Here is a 20,185-nt window from a genome sequence, read left to right as displayed (position 1 = left end):
GACTTGAGTTGGCTTACAGGTCACATAAAATATAGTTGAAATCAGTACAATTAAAATAGACTCCATGTTGAGAAATAAATGTTTATGTGGCTGGCAATTGAGTTGCTATATTGCCTGACTTTTTTAACTACGTGAAATTCTTAAGATTGAGGTCCACTTACATATCATCTTACAAAGAAACCATCTTATCTGCTTCTAAATCCAAAAGTAAATCTACTAGTACACCTTTATAATCCCTCACAGCCTGTCCATCAATGCTGCTTCCCTAATACTGATGCTTCTCAAACAAATTAGATTTAAGCTCAGGAAAAAAAACAAAAACATATTTAAGTGACCCTCCTACAATAAAGCTAAATGTGCCCTACTCATATCATTCTACAAGAAGTACTCATTTAATTTAACGAAAGATGCATTTATATATACAACAGACCCCACAGATAAAATAATAGTCCAATTATTTGTAAAATAACCACCTGTTACAACTACTTTATGCTATTGAAAACAATTCCATACTACATAATCTACAATCATTTCTCTAACCACCAGAACTATTTCTAACCTACACACTTTTAAATGCTACCTAAAAGAATACTTTATAAAATATTGGACTTGCTCCTGTGACAATTCTGGCTGAATTTACTCACTATAGTTCACTCACCCCCTTCAACCTAAATCCCACTTCACAACCCTCTCCAAACTCCTATTCCGCTACTTTATTTTGTTTTTCCCACTACCTTACCTTATCCACTTCATCTCTGCAGACCTTTGCTCTACCTTTTCCTCTTTCTTCCCTACTCATCTAACTTCCTGAGGACACCCTACCTGCACTCTTCTTAGAATCTTCTTCTCTCCTTCCTTTTTCTTTCTTCTTTCTAGTCCATAATATGGACACCATCTGTCATGCTGAGATATCACTTAATTTCCCCTCACTGTCTCTAATCATGCAATCTCTAATATCTCTTTTAAATATCTTACTAGGATTGTATCAGGTTTCATTTATTATACCCTGTAGTGTTAAACTCCTGATTAGTTTGTTTTTGTTCATTTCTCTTTGGGCCATGTGAACACATAATTATTAGCAAAGTCCTGCAGGTCTCTCTGTATTTTCTTCTTCATTGATCAGGTTTGCCTCTATGAATGTAATTTCTTACAACAAAAGAAGAAGAAGAAGATACAGAGGGACCTGAAGGACTTTCCTAATAATTCCAAGGTAAATGAGACAGTTCAATCAGAGGTGAGGGGTGTGTCTTTGACTCCTTTGAATACTGCGAATGAAGCTTTGTCTCAAGTAATTTTTCCAACTGACAATAGTGGTGAGGTGTCAGCTCCTCCTAGCACTAAGTCCATATACAGTACTCCCAATGAAGGCCAGTTATCTGATGCAGTTTTACAAGATAATTCTAAAAAGATGGAAACAGAAGCAGTTGCTCAAAGAAAGGTAATGCCATTGAATTCAGACCAGGTTTTTTCTTAACTGCCATTACCGTTCCGTAAACAGAGAAAGAACTCTGCAGAAACATCAGAGAATTGTGGGAGGATAAAGAGAAAACAGTCTTTTCAGGAAGGGAATATCAGAACTCTAAAGAAGATGTGGAATCAGAAAGATTAAATACTAGAACTGTCCCAAATGTTTTAAGTGACCACTTATCAGCCTTCATCCATAGAACCCATACTTAAATACCCAAAAGACACATATATATAAAACACCTAGAAACCTTATCCATTTCAACCAAGACATATTTAAAAGTACTCTAAAAAGACAAAATTGGACCCCAATAAAAGTACTACCTTTAGAAGATGCTGTAATCTATTTCAGCAATGTCTTTCTTGACACACTAAATAGTATGGCTCCCATCTGAACCAAAAGAATAAAGCATAACCATGCACCTAGAGATAGAAAGGGTGATAGAGAGATATATGTTGATATATACAGATATACATATATCTGCAAATATATAGATAAGTTAACAACATGTACACAACCATGGAGGTACAAATAAATAGGATACTACCAAATACCGAATGCTTTACTTACCAACATGTGTAATCACGAGGCTTAAAGACCGAAAGACCACAGTACTGGAACACTAGAACCGCGAGTACTATTATCACAATGTTAAGAGACATTTAGTTATTGCTTCTGGTGCTGCGGACCAGGTAGGTACTGTGTTTAAGTGTGTTTCTGATTGCTGTAGTGTGTGTAAGCGTGTGTTCTGAGTGTGGTGTGTGTTTCCGTGGGACTGTAATGTGTGTGTGTGTGTTTGCTTCATGTGTCTGTTTGTGCTATCTCAGAGATAGATTATTACAGTAGGTGTGGTGTGGGGGGCACAGCCACCCACATGGGGTGTGTATGGGGCATGGCCACCTGGCCATATGTAGTATAAGATGATTTTTTTGGATGTGATGCGTAGCAGTGTGTCTGTGTATGTGTGTCTGTGTTCTGCGTTTGTGTTAGTTCCGGGAGTTTGACTGTTGCAAGTTTGAGTGTTTGGTATTGTGGGGTTTGGGAGTCTGTGAACGGTAATGTGGTTGTTGGAAGTGTGTGCATTCCCGAATCCATGGGTATGCCGTATACAGCAGTTGAAGTCTTCAAATATGTGCACAACATGGACCATAGCAATCACCAATTCTGCCATGACCGAACGTTATGAACAAAGGATATGAAGACTATATTATAGCAATAACCCACGCCTGGGTGTGGGTAATGCTGGATTTACCCACGGTTGTCTTTGTTTGGCCACTTGGGCTTTGTCCTCATGAACAAAACCACACCAACCATGGGTAAATTCACCATTACCCCCAACCAGGCATGGGTTATTGCTATAATACACTATTACAAATATGTGCTACGGACATGAGCTAAACATGGGGTTAACACCTGTCCCACCTTGTGAGGGGCAGTCCCTCTATGTGCGGTAGTGTCCTGACCAAAATGAGTACAAATACTAATGTCCTACAATCTCAAGACGTTCTGCATGTTCCATAGTTAATGTAATGGATGCATAAAATAGTCATCTGTATCTAACATACCTACATATAACAAGAAACAGGATAAGCAAGTAAACTGGTACAAGAATATAAGCTTTTATATAGGCATATATGTAAAGTTCTATACTTTATACTGACCGTGGGTATGTGTCGGCCTCTAAAAGCCGATGTGGGTCCTGCAAATGTCCCACTATGGCCATTTGAAAAGGTGGCAACCCAAGCCAAAGAGGTTCAGTCAACAACACAACTCCAATGAGTGCAAATATCTGTGACAGAAATACACGAGACAGCTTTCATGTAGCAACATTTCATTACATACTGATGTATTTCCAAAGGGATTGAAGGACCAACATCACCTGCATGCTATATAGGAACAATTAACAATGGCTTAATGAATAAGCCTGCAATAACCATAGTATTAGTCTAATAAATGATAGGTCTTCAATTAGGGAAGGAGCCCTCACACACATATGGAATATGTATAAATGCTGTCTCCACAAACCTTTATCTGCTATGTACACCCACCTACATTTCCCCTACACCCGACACAATTACAATACAGACTGTAATAATATCACAAGCATCCACTCATTCAATGACACCTGCAGAAGCCTTAACATACCTTGTGAGAGACACACTATAATGGTGCTATGTGAAATCATTGCTGTTGTACAATGGAACAGACGCCGATGTTACAGGTTTTGTTTGCAATAGTCCCGTATCAGACGGTTGATATAACAGTAACACTCACATGTAGAACTACATCCTCTAGACATTACACACAATCCATGGGGGATATGGAGTTAAAATATCTCTGTGTCTCTCCATATAGCTGTTGCAATTCATCATAAACAACACATCCAGGCCGTCTTCCTCGAAGGTAGGGCAAAGGGACAATGCCCAAGTGGAGTATTCAATTATACCCCCACTGTTGCTATGAAATTGGCTAATGGAGTAGCTGCACAGCTGATGTGTATGCAATCATCTACTCTGGAACACCAATTGGTGGCAGGATACCACATGTTACTGGTATCTACGTATAAAAGGATGGCTTGTCATACATTCAAAACGTATGTACATACGAGAAAACCGTTAAAATAGAAAAGGAATAAGACTGATATTATCATAAACTCGGACTACTAAGAAGGTATGTAGAACACTCAGTATGTTAGTGTATGTAGTGCCTGTTCTGTATTAATGAAAGTGTATGCAATGCATATAGTGAAAAAAGGTATTTTGTAGTGATGTATTGTTGAGCATAGTAACGCTTGTAGAAATTGTGTGTACAGTTGTGGGCCACAAGGTAAACACCTCATACACCACAAGGGATGCTACATAAGGACTTTAAACACAACAATTCCACTCCAGCCACTGTCAGTGGCAGGGTTTGTACAACAAGTACGTGCCATAACAGGGGATAGTATATGTTGATATACTGTAACAGTAGGCATATGTATGGGCGTATAACTGAGAATAACATGTCTAAGGTGGTCCTGCTGTGCAATTATGATTTGCATTATGGGATATTGTTGCAAAAATGTGAAATGTACAGTATTGTAGGTAGATATGTCTAACATTTTACATAGCATTACTGTTATATTATGCAAACACCAGGTATGTCTATTGGCATGTACAATACACAGTAACAGGATACATGCCAACATCCCATATTTTTTTTTTTTTTTTACTTGTAGTCACCAGACAGTGTATCAGCATGATAGCTAATTGAAATGGAAGAGCTAGTCAATTATCCATGCACAAAGGACTTGTAATAGCTTCATAGGTTCATAGTTAGGTACTATGCTGTTTGGCCAAGTCCATTTGTAAGCCTAACTACAGTGTTTTCACTTGTGGCACCTCCTTAGGTTAGTGTCCTGTGCCTGTGAACAGCAGAGCCATTTGTTTCCTGCACCTGTGTACAGCAGAGCCACTGCAGTGATCCCTGGTGTACATGTCTGTCTCCCATCCACCCATCGAGGTATCTCTTGAAGAGTGCTAATGAGGGTCCCTGCCTGATGTACATAGGAATCATGTTCCAAAACATGGTGAGTGTCCGGTTCAGGAATGTATCCCTCCAGCACGTCCTAGTCATTGTTGTGTTTAGGTACATATCCCAGAGCATGTGGCTGTCAGTGGCTTTTGCTTATGTGGAGCATATCCCTCAATATTGTTTTGGACATGGGCCTTGTATGTTTAGCAGAGATCACCTCTGAGTATGCAGTATGCAAATGAGTACATTTGGGGTTTCTGTAGTTGGGATGCATACGTCATCCTTTGGAGGTCAGTAATCCTCTTGGTGTGTTAATGTTGTGGTATTTAAAGCCATTGCTGTTGTCTCATAGGGTACATCCCAAATGGGGTGTTGTACCCTTTAACATGTTTCATAAGTCATGAGTAGAGAGGTACAATGGCTGCCTTTGTTCTGGCTACAAACCCATTAGAGATTAGGGTGGCCACGTAGAAGGATATCCACGCCACCTTGGCAATATGGTTATCAAAGGAGTGGGTGCTATCTACTTGTGTTCTAAGATCCCTTATAATGTTTTATGTATGCAGGGGACTACCACCTATGTGATAGTCAGTGGGTGATTGGTGTAATCCAAAGGGGATGTCTATGCACCTTGTGGCATTTAGCTTGAGGTCATGTTATTGACACCAGGTATCTGTCACAGTGACACCCTTATGGAGGGTGTCTGTATCAGCTGGTGAATCAATCATGGCCCCTAGTTTGCAGTCATCTGCAAATCTATTCAGGGTAAGTCCTTCTGTGCTAGCCTGTACCTCAGAGAAGCATATACCGAACATGAGGGGCCCTATGACCGAGGACTGGGGTATGCCAATTGTAACTGATTTACAGTAGGAACTAGGGTATGCTACCCTCACTGTGTGGGTCCTGTCCATGAGCCACTTTGCATAACATCTTGTGACATAGGGGTTAATGTGCAGGTGGATGTGTATGTTGACAATACCAGAATGGGGAACGGTGTTGAAAGCCATTGAGAGGACAAGGTAGGCTGTGTGGACCTCCTTACCCTCATCTACTGCCTTGGTAACTGTCTCAAAGGACTCCACCAGGTTTAGGAGTCATGGTCTGGCCCTAACAAATCCAAACTGGGTGGTATCAAAGGTTTGGAGGCCACCAATGTCTCTGTGAATGAGATCCATGATGATGTGCTCCATAGCCTTGCAGAACAGTCTAGTCAGGCGTATAGGGCAATAGTTCCTCTGGTCCATTGTGGCGCCACCTTTGTGTAGTGTGATAACTGTTGCTGTGCGCCATTCAGGGGCCACAATGCCTGATGCAAGGCTATTAGTGAATTTGGTGCCCAAGTGGGGAGCCATTTCGTTCTGAAGTTTGTGTAAATCGCAGCCTGGGATGTTGTACGGTCTCATGGATTCTGTTTTCCTGGCTTTAGAGAGTGCAGCTTCGAACTGCGTACTTGTGACCGCAGGGACTCTGCATTGTTCCTGTATAGATTTGGGCCCTTTAGGGTGTGAGAGGGGTGTAAAGTTAGCACTGAACCTATCTGCCAGAATGTTGCCAATATCAGTCGGTTCTGTAATGTTCGTGCCTAACCGCTGTACATCAAAGCAGCTGTGGGTATCGCCATTGAGAGTAGTGACATACCTCTAGAACGCTTTGTGGTAGTCCTTGGAATGAGTTGCAGTAATGTTTACATAGCTAGCTTTGGAGGATGTGATACTGGATCTCAGATTTCTACTGAGGCTGACCAGAGAGCTACCCCACCCATGGGATTGTACTCTACTTTGCAACAGTCTCCTCCATCTGTTGTACATTATGTCCATGGCAGTGGACCCCCAGAGTGGCATCCATTTTCTGGTGGGTACCATCATGGCTCTGTTTGGGATAGCATAATCCATGCAGTCGTGCAAGTGCTAATTAAGTGCAGTTGTGTATGATTCAGTGGTTGTAACTATATTGTCCATCTGCACGGATGTCATGACATTTACTACTGCTGTCATAAGAAGCCTGAAGTTGGCGTTATAGAAATATTGTACTGTGTTTTCCATGAAGGGTGTGGTGCTGGGATGTGGATAACAAGGGTGATTAGCATACATTCGGATCTGACCAAGGGGATAACCCCAGGTGTGGAACACTAGTCACACATGTTGGTAATGTCCAGGTCTAGGATATTGCTGGCCCCTGCTGGTGGTGTGGATAGGTTGATCCAGCCGATTTTGGAGGTAGAGCATTGGCCTAATGTGTCAGTACATAAGTAGGTATCCCAGTTAAGTGTGGGGTAGTGTCAGTTGCACATCAGTAGTTTCTGTTTGAACCCTACTTTCCAGTACACCAAGAAGTGAGGGCCATTAACCGTGGGGTATGGTGTGGAATCTGTGGCAAGCTACAATTTGTATAGCAGTTATGGCCACAGTTAGTTGCACTTGGATTACTTCTGATGCATTGTGCTAAGCAACCAGCCTGGAGGTGTGTATATCCTTGGGAAATATGGACACACCTCCGCCGTGGGTGTTCCGGTCCTGGTTACATGACTGAAAGGTGGGGTCTGAGTAATAGCCTGTTGGTGCAGGGGTGCTCTCAGAAGCAATGAAGCAGGTCCCAGTCACTGCAGAGATATCGAAGTGGTCCATTACAAGGAGTGCCTAGGGTGAGTGCGTTTGAGATGAAGATGTCAAGCATTGAGTAACATTACCCTCAGGTTTTGCTTGCCTGTTCCTGTTATGGTGGTGAATATGTTATTTGAACCGTGCCTAAAACAGGCACTATAGGAGCAGCAAGAGCCTTAGACATTATCCATAATCCCAGGGCTGACAGGTGCAGGTCATCTGTGCCAAAGCATCGTGTTCTGTCGACCATGATGATGTCATTCAAACAGACAGATACTGCGTACCCTTGGAATGACACCAGAAGCATAGCCAACTGTTGAAGTGAATAATTCAGTCCTTGTACTGCGTTATCAGTCTGGACAGATGCAGAATGCTTCTCAGGGCTAGGGCGATACCTGCCTGGGCTACAAGATTGGAGAGCTATTCCATGTCTCTGTACATGTAGTCCAGGAAGTTACATCTCAGGGCATTCACACTAACATGGAGAATGACAGTCATATTGTACCTGTTGAGGAGTGACCTGAGTGCATAAGTTATGTTGCAGATCCTGTTACCCAACAGCCAGCTGAAAGTGACTATCACCTTGTGTAGCCTGCTGAATGGGACATCAGTGTGACTGCCTACAGAGTCACCTATGACTAGTGTGTTGGGTATTTTATATCGCATTATTGGCTGTAGTTGATGGGCACACTGAGTCTGTGGGCTTTAAGTAATTGGTGTTGTGTTGGGTGATGGGGGCTGCTTGCATTTCTGCTTCGGAGTTCTCTGTTGCCTACACAGAGTAGTATTGAGAGGCTCCGCAAACGTTGTAGTCTTACTATGTGTGACCTGTGGTGGTGGAGATCTAGTGAGACTATGTGATGAGTGTGGTGTGGTGCAAATGTTTAACATCCCCACATGATTGTCAGGTGCATTCTGGGTTGGAGAGAGCTTTACCTCCAGCATGGCTACATATGTGCATCTCCCACAGGTTGTAGTGTTGTATGTTAGGAGGGGAGCATTGACTGTGTACATGAGACAATTTCTATATTGCCTCATGATGCCCATGAATATGGGATTCATCATATAGACAGGCAATAACACTGGGAAATGACACTTGGACATGCCTGAATATTTAACTATTTCTCACTAGATATGTGAGGTAAGTGTGTACAACAGCTGTTTTACTCTAAACAAGCTGGAAATGTAAGTACAAACAGTGTTTACCTGTAGGAAATGAGGAGGATTGAGTGCTATAGTAATTAGTAGCTCAAGAAGTGCTTACATGTTCTGAACAAGTGCTGAGCATGAATAAGCAATACAGACAGGGTGTCGGATAACATAAGCACACTGCCCCCCCCCCCCAATAGGTAAACAATCACATATCAATGAACACTACAGAGCCCCTGTAACTATAACTATGATGGTACAAGGTGCACTCAGGCTGCATGTGACCTGTCCACATCCCTGGTTGTATCATACACACATGGCAAAACAGTTTGCTCTACACATACACATCGTGTAAAATATAGCTTCATGTCAGTCTGTGAAAACACTGAATGGTGCACACCAACAGTTATCACAACCCACAAAGTGGAGACACCACTCATAATGGGAGGCACTACACTATTACCCTGCTGAGTCTCGTCTGAAAGTCCATGAACCTTAATCAACATATATGTTGTTAGCAGTACAGATGTAGATGACAGTACGGATGATTTCACACTGCATATCATAACTGTGACAGGTCATAGGACATCATCACCCATACTGTGTTCCACCTACACTCAGTATACTAGATGTACCTTTGTATGTCACAGGAGTGTTCTGCCAGTGGCCTGTTGACAGAACCAACACTACAAAAGGTGTCTGAGTGATATGTGCATATCACACCAGTGGCAGCTACAGTAAAGAAGGGTTAATTCATTGTACTCCCCCTCATTGTAGCCCATACCACACAGACAAATGGAGGCATCTGCTTATGTAAGTATGTAAATTGCTATGACCTAGGAGCAATAGCTGTCTCAGTGTTGTGGACAACATACAGAATGGGCTTTGTGGGTGAGGTGCATGACATATGTGCACAATCTGACAGCTCCATATTGCATTATCACCGCTAGGTTAATAACCCTATACCCATGAACTACCACCTAGGCAGCGGTCAACATAATGGACACTGTGTAAGGGATTGTGCTGTGCAGTTTACCTCCCTGAGCGTGTGACATTACCAAGCCTATTAGGTAGTCATAACAGGCAACCCTAGTCATGACAGGGTGCGATCCATGAACATGGAGATCATTATACAGCCATACTCATCACTCAAGTGACCAATATCGGATCACATATCACCTTTAAGGGGTATTGCCCATGCTTGGATGGGCAACACCAGCCTTCACAATCCTTATCTCCACTATGTAGCATGCTGCCTACCCTGCATAAAGACATGTCCAACACTGTGATATTAGACATGCTACACATACATATCCTGATCTGAAATACATACGTCATGGACAGCCACCTTCCTAGTACAAGGATCGCCACATGCTGGACAGATCCTTGTGCCATACACGTTACATGTTCCTGCCATACTATGCAACCCTGTCCAGCAAAGCTGCACATTTAATCTCTGTCAGACATGGTGTGATGACCGCATGGTAGATGTATCACTAACCGTCTGGATCAGTTATGTGGCACTGATTCACCTGGCAGTGGGAACATGGCTGTTGGATACAGCTAGAAAACCTTACATCCTCTGCTCATACATGACCCAGGGCATACACACTACTACATGACCTTGGTCGTACCTGCTATAGTTGATAACCATCCCTGCAAATACCATCCGGCTAGCCATTGTCCCATGTGTATCACATGTTCAACACAGGTGATATGTGGCAGGATGTTGAACTGCTGTACAGTGCCATGTAGATGTATATGGCAAAACACATGCATGTAAAGGTTTCCGTGTGCATGTCTGCATTGTCACAGGTCATGTCCGTTAAGGCAGTGTATGTGCTGATATGTGACATATACACAGCATCAAGGTCAACAGCATTAACGTGGACACATCCAGGCATGTGCTGATAGGTAAAAACACCAGTACAGGCAAACAGACATGCCCACATCAAGACAACATTCACATGGAGTATGAGAAATGTAATCAGGTGACACACATATATGGTGATAGTATCCAATCCCCATTGGGTGTCACATGTGTGTGACACAAACATGTCAGTAGTGTCAGTGTCATGAAGATTTGCAAAGACAACTGTTCATATGTACTAAATGTAATACACATGTATGTGCAGCTGTATCTCTGTGCATCTCTGAGATACTGTGACCTGTCTCCATCATTATGTCTTCCAGATATGCCTCGAGCAAGGCTCCCAGCTAATAGTTGCTTGGAGGATGAGGCCCTTATACCTTACTTCCAAGACAACTATGAGGTCTTGTTTAGCCATCTGCCACAGCATGCACAGCAGCATGAAGACCTGTGACAGGAACTTTGTAGGAGGGTCAATGATGTGGGTGGTCATAATTGCGCATACCAGCAGGTGCACAGACACTGCACGGACCTGATCAGACATGCGAAACAGAGTGCAAATGCAATCACCAGGGAACAAGGTGCAACAGGTGGTGGGCCACCAACCCAGTCCCCACTCACACATACCAAGGAGCTACTGGCCAACCTGGGGACACCATCAGAACAGCATTCACAAACCCTAGCTGCCATCATGGAGGTGGGTGTCTCCCAACCACCGAGCCTGGAGTTGCCTGGTAAGTCACTACTGCACATATAACTATTATATCCCATTTATTTGCATGTGTCACTGTACAATATGTAATGTAACATCATATGCAAGGCATGTTTACACAGATGCCGCATACTATAGTATGCTACCCTGTGTATGCACACATGTGCATACTCCATAGTATATCGTATTGTACTGGCGAATGTGTTAACATGCACATTGCACCCTGTAGCTGTCATACAGTCATGGATAATGATCATACTGCTGTGTCACCCCTATATAGGTACCTTTGGTGTCCCTCAGAGACAGCAGGCCATTGCAGGTGAGACAGTTATAAATATCAGGCATGTTAATGCACAGATATATTCACCATATGGCCAGTTAACACATTTACACATAATGTATGGTCCGGTCATGATATACTGGTCACATCTTTAATCAATCACACTGGCTACCCATGTGCAATACTTACAAACTAAATGAAACACCAACATGAAACCACAGAAACTGTCATTGCTAGATGTGTGGACAGCTGTGCATACAACAGTGGAGGTGTTGTTCAATGTAGGAATATGTACTATACATCAGAACTACACATGTGGGGTACACAAACAGTACTACACAGTGAGCTGAAGTATGGGCAGCCCACAGGATTCACCATTGTGGAATATGCCCCTGCAATGAGTGCAACATTGTGATGTGCCATCTGACATGTCCATGACATGTAGTGGTCCAGCTGCAACATTGTCTCACTATCCCATAAAACATACCCCGCATACCAAATGTACAACCCTTTGTCTGCATAACCCTGTGGACAGTGGAGTATCTGACATCTATGGGTGTATGTCATATGGGACAACACAGACATGTGAGATAGATGGCCATCACAACCATTTGACCAACACATGTTCACACATGGCCATGGAGGAGTAGCCAGAGACATGTAGCAACACACAGTAGATGTGATGTGTTTGTGTGTACACCCTGTTGTACATTGGCTACACATGGTCCAACTATAGCCTTTGTTGAATGGTTATATTGCAGATGTGGAACACTGGACATCCTACAAGCCTGTGCACAGCTTGTGGAGGTGTCAGTCACTTAATTCGACCACATAAAATGTGTTGAACATCATGACTGTGTCACAGCATGGCAGTAGTCACCAGTACAACATCCACATATACACAGACAACCACATCAGGCCACAGATACAGTACATTTCCCTTGCTGCTGTTGGACATCACTGTCAGCCATGCACCTCGTGTGTGTGGTACACAAATGTCATGTGGGACATGGTGTATTGACAAGTCTGCCATGTGTGGGCATGATTGCCAGACAGCTAAGATATGTTAGCAGATGTGCAGGGGTGTCATCCGTATGTCCTTTGGTGACCTGTCACACATGACACATCATGGTTTAGTGTGTATACACCTCAGTGATGTGGGTCAAAATCCACAGTATGTATGTATTGTGTATGCACACAGTCATGGCTATGCACTGTGTGTGTAATCCACACTGTATAGCAATAGAGACAACTCATAATACCCTTCAATGGTTATGCACATCTGCTAAAAGTGCATTCTATCTGTAGGGCATACAGACAACACTGCAATGTGACACCATTACACCGCTGTACATGTGTCAGGACACCATTGCATCAAACATGTATGCATGTCAATGCACACCTCAGCAGATTACATGTCATACTACATGTTAATGTCAAGGTCATATGCTTCACATCAGCCATGTGTACTGTTAACCTGTGCTGGTCCACATGGTGTAACACAGGGATGCATGCTTACTACGATGTTTGTGTGAAATGCATGGCTTCTTCTATGACACATGCTTGCTGTTGTGTGCAACCTAGGGATGTATGATAACTACCACTATTATTGTCTGAGCTGCATGCCGTCTGCTGTATCACATGCATGTTGCATGCCTTCTGTCAAATCACATGCATGGTGTGTGTGTGTGTGTGTGTGTGTGTGTGTGTGTGTGTGTGTGTGTGTGTGTGTGTGTCTGTATTGTAATGTAGAGTCTTTGTTTGCCTTCACAGGTGATGTAGGTGCGTTATCCTCCTGTAGTTCATCTGATGTTAGTGTCCCCACAGACTCTAGCAGTGATGATGAACATATGCTTGAGGCACAGGCAGGGTTGTCAGGGGCTGAATCTGTGCCATTGGTTGCCATTCCACCTATATCCCCCTCATCCCCACACACAGTTCTCATGCCAACACATACCCCATCACCAGTGGCCATAGAGGAAGGACAGTTAGCGTGTGGTAGCTTGGAACATGAATGTGTGGTGGCTACGGAAGGTGTGTATTCACACCATGGTGTCAGTTAAATGACTGCAGATGTGCCACACAGGCATGTGGCCAGTGCTGCTCGCAGGAGGACCTACAGGACAGAGAGCAGCAGCTGGTGTCACCAGACGCATGTTTTAGACTGTAATGGCAGCGCAGGCACATGCTGAAAGGCAGAACAGAGAAAGGCAGAGGCTTCAGAGGGCTGCTGTCTGTTCTTTAAATGACAACATCCAGGCATTGGCAAATGCTCAACAGCAGATTGCAGAGGTTTTGGACAGATGATTGGGTGATATGGTTGGAATCCTTGACAGTGGCATGACAATCCATGATCGTGAGCTGTCTGTGCTGGAACATCTGGTAGGAGTGAGGCGTAGGGCACATGGACGTAGGCCAGCTACATCACCTGGTGCAGGTCTACGTGAACGAGCTACCTCACATGCCTGCTCCCATAGTGGCAGTAGCAGCAACAGTGCAGCTGGTGCTGTGCTGTCCACATCAGGACACAGCAGGCCATGTGGACATGGCCCTGGTTGGTCCCAATGGGGACATGGTTCCAGTGGACCATGTGTCATCGGACAGTACCCAATCTGTACCTCTGCCTGGTAATGCCCGTGCACCCCTGGAAGGCACGTCACGTGGCCGTGGCCGGACACCGTGAGCTGTAAATCATGGTCTGTACAGTCTGGAGCTGTCAATAATACCCCTGTGTAGGCCGGACACATGGCAGAACTGTGTGCAGACATACACGCACACAGCAGAAACATCTGTAGGGCACCGCAACACTCACATGCATAACAACCACACATGGCCAATTAGATCACAGGCCCTGACCCACACACATGATGCCATCCACTGGTGCAGCCTAGGCCCCTGGCAAACATTATCAACCTATGCATACGATGATGCCTGTGTCACATCCCTGTCATCCACACCATCGGTGCAGGGACATGCTCACATGGTCTGATGCACAGGGTGAACAGAATAGGGAGATAAGTGTATATTACAATTGTTGTGTACTGTTGACATGCAGCAGACATACCATGTAATACAGGTTTAGAATGCATTGTTTTCTTTTCACAGTATGTGTCTTGGTAACAACAGTAACAGCATGTTGGTAATGATGCCCTGCTTCCCTCCTTCAGGTCTAATTGCATGTGCCGTTGAGTACCAGTGTTTGCAGTTTCCCATGTGTAAATGTGCACTGCTCACAGGCATGTATGGCAATACCAGCATGCTATACGTAGCTTCAACCTCACTGTTAGAAAGGCTGACATTCCAAAGATGTCTTCACATCTACTGATCCAGGAGCATGTAAGCTGTGTACTAAGCTACAGTGGCTAGAGATGTGACTTAAAATACTGGGTGACATCACAGGTACAGTTACATGGTGCGGGGAGTTTACATAGCGGTCTATCTGATGTCAAGGGTAGAGGCCAGTTGATAGCATGAGGCCTCACTGTGTAGCAGTAATACACATTCACATTACAGGATGAGAACACACACACACACACACACACACACACACACACACACACACACACACACACACACACACACACACACATACACACATACAAGTGTTCGCACACATGTATTCAGACACACTAACACGCCCACACTCACGGGGTCAACAACACTGTAACACACACACACACACACACACACACACACACACACACTTGATAGTGTTGATGTGAGGACCCCTGCCTATGTGGTAATCACCATTACAGTACAGTGCACCCACATGACGTGACACAGAGAATGAACATGTACAGGTAGTCAGTAATGCCTAAGACTGACGGCATCAACAGGGTAGTAGATTGCATCACCTGGAGGGGTTAGATGTCCTATCGGTTCACTATGGTAGCATATATCCTCACTCCATGGACCAGACAGCCATACATACATACATACATACACACACTGTGGAGTCCACAATAGAATGCACCTATGCCATGCACATACAGATAGCTCACATGTGTGTGATACACACACCACCCCTACCTATGTCTTGCTTTCTACATTGCAGTATGTACAGATTTCTACAACAGTGTACATGGGTGTGTAACAATTGGGATGTGAATGCTGCTGAACAACCCTCAGTGAGGAGACAGAGAAGACTTTACAGACCCAGTGTAACCTACCAGGGGCTACATGAGCTGGAGATAGTGGAGCGCTATGGGGTGGACAGAGACCTCCTACAGCAGATTGTTGAGCTGTGCCGGTCACACCTGACACATCGAACAGGCCGAGGGAAACCCATCCCAGTGGATACCAAGGTATGTGTAGGCCTAGGTATACTAGCCACAGGTACCTCCCAAAGCACAACTGGGGATATCATGGGGATCTCACAGGCATCTGCATTCAGAGCATTGCACCAGTTCCTAGATGCCATGTCACCACACACCATTGAGCATGTATGTGTCCTCAACACACGTGAGGTGTTGACCAGCAATGTGTGTCTCTTCCACCAAATGGCAGACTACCCTGGGGTAGTGGGTGCTATAGCCTGCACGCACATATGCATCAAAGCACCACCCGCTGAGTGGGGTAGGGCCTACATTAACTGCAGGGGCATCCCCTCCTTCAACTGCCAGGTCGTATGTGATGCACAGGGCATTATACTGAATGTGTGTGCTGGCTGCCCTGGAAGCCATGACGATTCCAATATATGGCATCTGACACAGCTGTACCACACCTTTGCCAATATGGACATCCCCTAAAGTCACCTAGTGGGGGATGCTGGGTAACCACTGGAGCCGTGGCTGATGACACCCATCAGCAATGCACACACACCTGAACAACTATGCCATAATGAGGCACACGCACAGGCAAGAAATATAATTGAGCATGTGTTTGGGATGCTCAGGTCATGGTTCTGGTGTCTGGACACATCTGGTGGAGCCTTGCAGTATTCACCAGCTACATGCACCCAAATTTTTATGGTATGTGCTATGCTACACAATATGATCCTGCGGAAACAGTTGCAGCAGGAACAGCATGGGGCAGGGCCATACAGCCACCCACCAATGCCAAGGCCTGTACAGGCACAGTGTGACTCGGAGGAGGAACTACCTGAGCTGGACCCAGTAGGCGAAAGGAGGCATGCCCAGTATGACCTGCCCTTGGCAAAGAGGCAATGCATAGCATATGCACTGGCACATTAGGTACCCAGGGAATTTCACCCTTTCTGACTCACACAGACAGTAAAAGGGATGCCAAACATGACACTACCTGTGCTCAGTCATGTATAGGAAGTGCACTGTGTGCATCCGACATAGGCAGCCCTCCAGCACCATCCTCAGGTCTGGCACACCCTCAAGGTAAGTCAATCAACCTACCAATTGGCAGTTGTATTAGAATGTGTTTTTACCTGTAGCTATGGTATGGATGTGAGCATGCAATGGAATCTGGTGGCCGAATGTTAGGGCAGCGGACAGTACATGTCCATAGTGGCACCATGACATCTGTAGCACATACTGGGGTCACAATAGTAGCCAGTAGTACACAGGGTGTCCTAACCCACCGCAGGTTATGGGCTGAACATCATGTGTGTCCATACAGCCCACACAAGACTCAAACAGCTGGACAGGTGTAGACCAATATAGACAAATGCTGTACAATGGCCTTTGGATATACCCAATGGAAGACCCCCCCCCCCCCACAGACACACACAGACAGACTACAGCAGGCCAGGCAGTTGGATGTAGGTTGTGAAGGCTAGGATGTCTGAAACCAATATGTTGGTAATTAAAGCTAGGATCTGAAGTACACTGGTATGCCTCTAGCCAGCACATTAGGTAGGTCCACACACTGAAATGGAGTACCTGACATACCAGTACAGTATTAGCAAAAGCTGTGCCCACCTTCCAACATACACATGTAACAGTCATGTGCGCCCCCCCCCCCCCGGTGCTGTGTAGGAATGTGGATACAGTTGCATGACCCCCATGCTGTGCAGAAATGTAGCAACAGTCAATGCAACATGACCGATGGATACCCTGCAGATACAGCATGACACCTGTCAGTGTACAACACAGGGGTCAGCACCACAGTACTGACTACCTGGACATGCAAAACATGTGATCCAGTTGACCATACTGGGCATGCTCAAACACATGAAAGTATGATGGTAATGTCAGTCGACAACATGCGTAACAGTCATACTGGGCATGCTCACACACTTAAACACAAGACGGCCAGGTCTGCAAACACCAGTGGTCCGGACATATCTGCCAGTACATTGCTATACTGTTGGATAACTGTGCTGTATGGTATGTGTGTGGTACTGTCTATTGTCTGTATATATGCCATGGTGTATTGGTAATTCAGATTAGCTGTGTGTGCAGGGTGTTGCTACCAACACTTGCAAAGGACGGTTCTTTGTTTGCGGCCAGAACAAGGCCATTGGATACGGAGTGGGTAAGGCACATTGCAGCAGTTGGGAGCAGTTCTGCATGGGTTTGCATGGTGTTAAGCACTGCTGACCTCTGGTTACAGCTTCTTATACTTGTTTAGATTCCACATTTCTTTAACAGTGCAATACTCGCACACTAGTAGCCAAACACGCTTACACCCACTCGCTCCCTCACTTGCACGTGCACCGACATTGGTGCTTGCATTTGTCACTCACGCTGGGTGGGCACGATCCCTTGTGATGCCTATTACATTGGACTACATGATTACAGTATTGGGTATGGCTTACCATTAGGCGATGGCATGGCGTTTGACTGTACGGAATCGGTGGCCTGTCCAGTGACATAATCATATTATATGCATGTTCCTCATACAATCTGCTCCCATCTGGCTGATACATGGGAACTGATACTCTGTAATGCAGACAAGTAAATGTGTTTTAGGAACCACATCTGTCTGTCGGGTCATGCTACCACATACCTATTGCAGGTTTTCCACCTTTTAAATTGGCCGAAGTGAGACTTTAGGAGAGACTTTAGGATAAACACCTTTCCCACTTTGCATCAGACAGTCCCTCATTAGGCATATGTGACATGCAAGAACAATCTAGGCATAGCAAATGTCCTGATTACAGGACAATATTATATTCTATGTTTCTCTAATAGTTGCATGTACCAGTTATTGTATAAATGACACTTCTATATGTTATGTGAAGTAGCATAAGCAACTTGACTGCTGCTAGACTAAGCTTTGATTTGTGCTAATACGTATATTTCTGTACTATGCACGGCTGTAGGAATGTTCTGACCAGGTATGTCTGACATTTCTACAGAGCAGGTCCCACTTTGGCGATTTGGAAAGGTGGCAGCCGAATAGGACCTATATGTAGAGATGTCAGATTTGGCAAGGCAACACATACCCACAGCAAGTAGAAAATTGACTACTTCACCGGTTTGCATAAATAAAGGTTATTCTTGTAGCATTATAGTTGCTAATACTGTTTCCTATAACATCTAGGTGTTTCAGATACAACAAAATCGTTTTATGCAACCACTACAGACAATATATAGATTCTTTGCCTGAAATCACAGGCCATGTGCCATAACAACATTTATTTTGCAGGACACAACTGCCCAGAGGGGAGTGTCCCTCACAAAGGCAAACAGGTAGCAACCCCAAACTATTATGCTATCATCTACCTAAGGTGGTCGGTGGAATATGCGATTTCCATCACTAGCAGACCTCACATATGAATGGGGGAGAATGAACACTGTATCAGGGACACTGCATAAAACCCTCAGGGGCACATTTAGATGATTGGTTCTATTAACCTGACACATTGACAGTCACAGGGCATATGTATTCCTTAACATTTGTTGAGGTGCATGCTATTTATGAGTCATACATATTGTCATTAGTCATTACGTGTATTCTGCTACCTGTCCACCTAATATTACTAGTTCTGGAAGGGTTTAGTTAGGACTGTGCTAGATTCTGATTTGTAATCACGGACGTCCATGATAATTGGGTACAGGGCACGGATATATTCCCTATGTGTTCCCCCAATGGTTTACGGACTATCCAGTAGATATGCTCTTCAGGTTTGGGAGGTATGAGCATCTGCAGTGCCCACATAGAAATATTAATTACTTCCACTGGGCGGGCCTAATACATCTCTGCCAACCAACAATTGCAAACTTAAGCCCATTATTGTATACCCATGATTGACCTACCTGACACCCCTCTACAGCACTCATGACTCATACTGTGAGTGCAGCTGGGGTATGAACACACCCCTACACACTGCCCACTCTCCCCATCTCGGGACACATGTCATACGTTTTTGTCAAGCCATTTGTTATCAGACTTGCACAACCTACTGTTCCATGTACGGCTACATCCTGGTCGCATCAATCATTACAGGTTTGCCTACAAGAGAAATTTTTGGCTTCCCACAAGGGACCCCGTGATCCATGTTTAAAGTGTAGACCTTGCAAATCTCTCCCACTGGTACTTTCCTGCCGGTGGTCTGGAAAGCAGCGGTGTATTTACCTTTCTTGCATGTCTGTATGTCTCACCGGCCTAGCCTGGGTGTTGTGGGAGGTAGACATTAGTTGATTGGACCTCCCACTTACATATGCCCGGTCTGAACATA

The sequence above is a fragment of the Protopterus annectens genome, chromosome 1.part1 (genome assembly GCF_019279795.1).
Source record: "Protopterus annectens isolate FY-2018-M chromosome 1.part1, PAN1.0, whole genome shotgun sequence".
Classification (NCBI taxonomy): Eukaryota; Metazoa; Chordata; order Ceratodontiformes; family Protopteridae; genus Protopterus; species Protopterus annectens.
Note: the sequence above shows the minus strand (reverse complement) of the source record.